The sequence below is a fragment of the Octodon degus genome, unplaced genomic scaffold (genome assembly GCF_000260255.1).
Source record: "Octodon degus isolate 3935 unplaced genomic scaffold, OctDeg1.0 scaffold00041, whole genome shotgun sequence".
Classification (NCBI taxonomy): Eukaryota; Metazoa; Chordata; class Mammalia; order Rodentia; family Octodontidae; genus Octodon; species Octodon degus.
The window spans coordinates 15,994,951-16,002,894 of record NW_004524617.1 but is presented as its reverse complement, the minus strand read 5'-3'; positions in this window follow the sequence as shown (position 1 = coordinate 16,002,894).

Sequence of the window (7,944 nt, the reverse complement as noted above, 5' to 3'; positions counted from 1 at the left end):
TTTTAAAAAATATTTATTTGTTTGTTTATTGATTTCTTTGTATTAAAGGGATAAAAATAAAAATAAACAAGATACATAATTTCAAAACAAGATGATAGGAAGTTAACAATGGTTATTATACTGCATATTGTTAACTTCAAAGTAGTTACTTAGATTACCAGGTACAAACATGCAAAATTGATCAAACAATATAAGCAGTAACAGATCCTTTCAATCAATGAATAGAAATTGGTAGTACCTTAGTCTTATGTAAATACACACATCTTTTTTTTCCTTTCTCTCTTCTCTCTGTTCCCCTCTCTTAGTTATTCTTTTTTTTTAAGTTTTTTTTTATTTTTTTCAGAACCTGGGATTAAACTCAGGCCCTTTTGCTTGATAGGGAAGTGCTTTTCCTATTGAGCCATCTCCCCAGCCCTTAGTACATATAGTTAATAATAATTCTACATATACATAATCGTAAATCCTACACTAAAATCTCCAGGTTGTTTGAAAAGTTTAAAAATAATAACAAGCAACTTATTACTTATAAGAAATTCAATTCACATAAATAGATCTATGCAGACTAAAAGTGTATCTGTGTATTCAAAATGGTTAGGAAAGATATATATTTACCTTCTCCTAGTGAATTGAGGGATTTGTTGTAATAGTGTTTGCAAATTGGATATCATGTCTGCATCTTGTATAGCAAATAACCACTAGGAAGACAGTACGCAATGTTTTAATTATTGAAACTGTCATACCAATTTGATTTGAAACTGTCTCATTGCTACTTGTCTCTCAATAAAATTATGGGAAAAAAGCAAAAAAACCCCGCTTTTTCTAAAATACATTTTAACTTTACCGTTTTCTTTCTCTATTTTTGTGTGAATGCTATATCTATCATTGACAGGAGGATAATGAAATTACTCACTATCACTATATTGAGTTCCCTGTCTCATTTTACATTTAGAACTATTTCTTTTAAAAATTTAATTAATCATAATATATATATATATATATATATATTTGTAATCACAAAGGACTAACTTAGTGAAATAAACAAAATTTCCAAGATGTTTTGAAACACAAGTATTTTGTGATGAACTGTGTCTTTAAACAAAATGTAGCAACATCTATTTTCCAACTAATTGTGCCTAAAAGCCTATTTTGTTAGACTGAAGTATATTGAGTGCCATATATTTTCAGACTTCTGTAATTATAATGAAGCACATGAAACAATTTACGAAGAAAGGTCCTGTTAGACATTGCCTCTCTTTTTGTTTTATTTATTTATTTTTTATGTAGTTATCACAGGATTTCCAGGGTCTCACAACACAGATCAGACTCATAGTGATTCTCGTTTTCAGCCTCCCAAAAGCTGCATTACAGATGCATGTCAGCACACTCATTCTCAATCACCATCTCAGCGCACCATTGGAGTGGGGCTGGAATGGCGTGGAGATTGAACCCTGTTCCCTGCATCTGCCTAAGCAGAGGCATCACCTCTTAAATGTTTAGAATAACACCACCCTGAATACCACACCTCTAACACACAGACCTTTGGGAGATGCACATCCAAACCATACCAGATAGCAAATTCATATTAATTGGAAACCTTACTGAGTCTCTAGAATTGAAATGTGGTCAATTTAATATCTACATTACATTGTTCAACTGAAAGCAGAAAAAATATCTGGGAAATTATCACTTTTTTTTCTGGTTCAGTAGGTATTTGCTGTGAAATTTCCAATATCAGGCTGTGTATTATCATTAAACAGTACTTAAAAAGCACTTTCTTCAATACTTCTGAGGTTTTTAAACACATATACATTGTCAACAATCATAATAAAGTAAGCATGATCTTTTATTGCATAAATTCAACTTCCTCTCTCATTCCCCAAATTTGGTAGTGAGGGTCTGGATGCTACATGGAAATGTGTCCATTTGGCCCGTACTACTTAGTTGATCAAATGACTTTCAATGTGCTTACACGTGCATACTAGAAAAGATAACTAGAATGAATTCAGTCAATTCACAGGTTATTTATATCTGATTACTGATTTCATTATTACAAAGTTGCAGATGGTCACACTAAAATGCTGATGAAAGCTATGTATAGAATCAACCTCTCATTATTTGAACGATTTTTTCCATATATTTTCAAGTAACACAATTAACTTTAGTCAAATATTCATTACTATTCATTATTTAGTCAAACAAATTCATTATTTTGGTCATTCTTTTTTTTTAAATTAATTTATTTATTTGTGTGTGTGTGTGTGTGTGTGTGTGTGGCCAGCTCAGCCCACCAGGGGGCGGGGCTGGCTGGCATGTGGTGCTGGGGGATTGAACCGCGGTCCCTGTGCTTTGCTAAGCTTGTTCTAAGTAGGTGCTTTAGACCACTGAGCCATCTCACCAGCCCCATTTTGGTAATTCTTAAGAAAAGCTTTATATTCTTGAAGCAATTCAGTAGATTTTTTAAAAAAATTATTTTATTGAGAAAGAACTAGTAATGAGACCATTTCAAAACAGGTTAGTAGGACAGTTACAATAATTAATGCATTGCAAATTGTTGTTATTCAAAGCACAAGATACAGACATGATATCCTGTCCAAACACTATTAGTACAAATCTTACTTTTCATTGAACTAAGAGAAAGTAGCTGTATATCTATCCTAACTATTTTGTATATACAGATATATATATATTTTTTTTCTTACAAAATGGTCCTTCATTTATATCCCCTTTTTTGTTTAGTTTTTTTAGAGATGTGTATTGCATTGCCATTCAAATATTGTAGCTTTTTTTTTCTTGTGGGGACAAGTCTAGTGAATCCCAGGCATCCTCAGGGTGAGAGACTCATTGAGAATCTCAATCCTGGATGCCTATCTTTAGGGAGGGATGTCACTGCATTTGTTTACTCTTTTTATCTCTTGATCTCTTCCCTTTTTCCCATAATTTTATTGAGAAACAAATAGCAATGAGACCGTTTCAAATCAAATTGGTAGGACAGTTTCAATAATTGACACATTGCATACTCTCTTCCTTGTGGTTATTTGCTGCACAAGATGAAGACATGGTATCCTATTTACAAACACTATTAGAGCAAATCCCTCTATTCATTAAGAGAATGTAGCTATATATTATGGGGCCAAAGAGGAAAGTGATCAATGATGTAGAGTGTGCCTAAGGAGAGTCACATGGAGAGAAAACATTCTCTCAGGCTTTCACAGGGAGTACATTGACCAAGCAATGGCTGTGAATCATCCACATGGTTGACACTGACAAAGGATCTACAATCTGAGGTACAGGGTCTCAGGATAAATCCTGAGGGGATCTGACTGACCTTATCAGATCCAAAAACTACAACTCTTGTTGCATTGGTCTTGCTTTATCTTGGTCTTAACCATTCAGCAGAAAAGTATAAAAACGAAGTATAAGAAGTAAAGCCATGTTGTTATGTTGAGCTGTAGGGGACTCAGGTCAACAATTTCTGACACTGCCAGTGAAGCGCAAGACCAAATAATATTATGGATTACTGGACTCTTTTAGAATATTTTGTTGAGTTAACACATCTATAATATTCAAATGATGGATCTAAACAAAAAAGGGGATACAGATGATTGTCCATTTTGTATCTGTGTATTCAAAATGGTTAGTATAGATATATAGTTGCATTCTCTTAAAGAATAGAGGAATTTGTTGTAATAGTGTTTGTAAATAGGATATCATGTCTGCATCTTGTATAACAAATTACCACTATGAAGAGAGTATGCAATGTGTTAATTATTGAAACTCTCCTACCAATTTGATTTGAAACTGACTCATTGCTATTTGTCACTTAGTAAAATTATGGAAAAATAAAGTAACTAAATATCTATCCTAAGCATTTTGAATACACAGATACAAAATGGACATTCATCTGTATCCCTTTTTTTGTTAAGTTCCATCATTTAAGTATTATAGGTGTGTAATCTCAGCAAAATATTCTGAAAGAATTCAGTAGTCCATAATAGTATTGGGTCTTCCGCTTCACTGGCATTGTCAGAAATTGTTGACCTGAGTCCCCTACAGCGCAACATAACACCATGGTTTTACTTCTTATACTTTGTTTTTATACTTTTCTGCTGGATGGTTAAGACCATTCATCAGTACTTTGTGGTTCACAGTTAGTTTTGTTTTTCTGGCTTTTTGACATTCTCCAAAACCCTTTAGTTGCTGTTACATTTCAGGCTGTTCCGTTGACTTCAGAGAGATTGATTGTGCCTAACACTGAGAAAGCTGATACTGATTCTAATTTTTTGCTGTCTATTTGGCCTAGAATAATAGTTTTTAAAAGATGGACCAAGAAGAAGAAAATGAGAAAGAAAATATAAAAATGTGGCATTCTTTTTTCTTGAAGGCATTGTACAATTGCTGGACTTCCAGAATGTGAGTCAAATTGTCACTGTAAATAATAAATATAAAAAAATTTCCATCTTGGATATAAGCCACGTAATTTTTATTATGATGTACATTGACCAAGAATTAATACAAATTTTAGGGGCTGGGGAGATGGCTCAGTAGGATAAGCATTTGATTGGCAAACTCAAGGGTCTGAGTTCAATCCCCAGTTCCAAAAAAAAATAATACAAATTTTATGTTGTAGTATTTTGACATATTTCTGAGGCATAGGTTTCTAGGATATGAGGGTACCTAGGTTCTTCCTGTAGCTGTGGCTCAACCATCATACTGCTTACCAGTCTATTATCCTTCCTTTCTGATTCTCTTTAGTACCTGCTCCTATCTTGCTGGATAATCAGATTACTATGAATGAAATGACATAAGTACTTTGTAAACTGGCAGAAAATGAAGTACAGGGAAAGATTATTTGTGAAGCAATGTGTAATGGTGCATGCCAGATAGAATAGTAAATATTTTTGGTGGAATAGAGGAAACACTAATGAAATTTGTATATTGGGTGAAGCTCAGAGTAATCTCAAAACCTTTTTTGGATTACAAAAATTTATTACTTTTGTCTTCTGATCATCAAAATATATGCTCTTAGGGATGGCCTGATAGCTCAGGAGACTAAAGTGCCTGTTTAGACAGAGCTCAGCAGCCGGGGTTCGATCCCCTGCATGCGTGTGCTGGCCCTGCCCCCGGGACACACTGAGATGGAGTTTGAAACTGGGAGTGCTGGTGCACGCCTGTAGTCCCATAACTTGTGAGGCCAAAAATAGGAGGATCACTACGAGTCTGATCTACATAGTGAGACCCTATAGACCTTGTACTAAATACAGAAAAAAAAACAACAAGATCTTATTCTTTGTACAGAAGCAAAAGCGAGACAATGGCTACTTTAGTCAAATTCTCTCTTTTCTTTTCCTTTGTTAGGGCATGTTATCAGTACATGAAGTTTATATTCATCACAGGAAGTAGATCTTGATAAAGTATGTAGGGCATCCTGGCTATAAAGTAGCAATAATGTATTAAGTAATAATAATGCAAAAAATATCACACAGAAGTTGAAGGAAGAAAAACTTTTCCTTTATGTAAGTGTCTGACTTTATAAAATTCAGATAGCACAAAAAATGTAAACAAAAGTTTGTACACTGGCGTTCAATTTAAGTATGTTTAAGGAAAGACATTGAAGTAGAACTAATACCAAACGTGTATTATTTAAGAAAGGTTATATTGACAGTAGAAAGATCATTAGCTTTGAAGTCAGAAGAAGGGTTCAAATTTTATTTCTTCCATTTGCTGGTATTTTGGCTCTAGACTATATATTGTCTTTTAGTCTTATTTTCTTCAGCTATAAATCCATTCATTTTGTAGGATGATGCAAGGATTAAATGAAATGACACAAACCAATGGTTCTTAGGCAATTGCCTGTCTTCTCCACACCTTTGGTCATTTGGTAATGCTTGAAGATATTTTTGATCATCTCAACTGGGGGAGGGCTTAGTACTCTTAGTATCTAATGGGTTAAAGCCAGGAATACTGATAAACACACAATAATGCACTGGGATGTAGTGAATACGGAGCAAGTATTGGCACTATTATAATTATTGGCACCTATCTCAAAACATATAGGACTAACCAAAATTTTCTGGGAAGAAAGTTGCAAAACTAAGTTGAAGAACACATAGAAAATGATTCTGGGTGTAACCACTGAAGATCTTCATAGAACAGGGTAAAATGTTCATTTTCAATTTTTAAAAAGAATTTTAAACACTACAAAGGTAAAATTCTACCAATTAGAAGTGATGAAAACATTAAAAATTATTTTTGCATGATAAGAGGTCTTTGGAAAAGTTTAACCTCTACCAACAAATAAGACTAGGTGTAACACATGCCAGGGTATTAAGACTATTAAAATTATTAGATTATGAAATATGGTACCAAGGAAGTGCCAGATCTGCCACCTCTTGAGATGCTTAAAACTCAACTAATAAAACATTACCAAGTCTATTTCTCAGAAAAGGAAACTAACACAGAAGGGGGATCAAACTAGTAATTCAAAAGGTATTTTTATTTTCATAATATTTATGTTATAGCAGCTAGTTGCAAAATGATAGGAGATAAAATGACAAATTGGAAACAAGCTTCATGAGAACAACCCACAAAATCAGTGGCTTGATCATCTTGGCAAAGACCCTTCACAGTGACAAAAGCTTATACAAGAAACAAAAAAAGGCTGTTAATGAAAGAGTGATAACATAATTATCATATTAGTTTATCTTCTACAAAAGTAGACAGAAGACTTGACCCTGAACATAAAACATTCTTCAGCTATTGCCAAACAAAACACCTGGGAATGGTTACATAAAATGATAAAATTTGTTGTAGTAATTTTTAAATTGAATGTTTTTCTAACTCAGTTGCAGTTTCTATATCTCACAATAGTATAAAGCTTCCAAAATCTTTGACAATATGTAAGAATATAATGTTTGAGAAGCATTTTGAGGACTGGAAAGTGATACAAAATATGCAGATTACCACCGTATTTATTTAGTACACAGTGTTCTCTTTAGTAAAGAAACCATTTGACAAGCATTTTCTCAACCAATTAAAGCAAAGCAACAGTACTTTCGATTTGATTTGAAACTGTCTCATTGCTATATGTTTATCAATAAAACTTTGAAAATAAAAATAAAATAAAATAAAATAAAGCAAAGCAACAAAATGCACACAAATCTATGATGGGAGGAATGTAGAAAATGCAGCTGAGTCATCGTAAATGACTTTCTGAAGGCCAGTAGGAATGTTTACAAGGCAGAACTGAAGTGACAAAATGAGAATCTTTTTCTCTAACAACTGGTCTAATATACCCTTTGTGCTCTTTCAAAAGCCAATCTTCCTCTAGTGGAAATAAGTGAAAGCGAATATGCTTATGGCTCTTCTTTACAGATATTTAAATGTTTCCCTAGATTTTAAGCTTCTAATTCATGCATGAATACAACATGTAACAGTTGGGCCTTTCATAAGTAGAGATGGTCCCAGACTTAATATGGTCTTATACAATTTTTTCAATTTACAATGATGGGAAAGCTATACACATTTAGTAGGAATCCTACTTCAAATTTTGATCTTTTCCTTGGCTAATAATATGCAGTATGGTGGTTACTTGCAGTGACCACCAGAGACAGCCCATCTTATACTGTATATTGGCTGAAAAGTAGTTTGTGTATATTGTTTTGTGGTGTTGCACCATATAGTGTGCATAAATGCCCATCTGTGCATGTCCATTAGATATTCAGCACTTTTACAAGACAGATTTTTGGTTAGGTGATTTTGCTCAACTATAGGCAAATGTCCTGAGCATATTTAAGATTGGCTAAGCTATGATATGTTTTATAGATGTAGTAATGCATTTTTAAACAAAATTTTATTTTTTGATTAACACATGATATTTGTACGTTATAAAGTGTAGTATGTTTTCATTCATGTATACATTGAGTAACTCAGTAATTAGTATGTGCA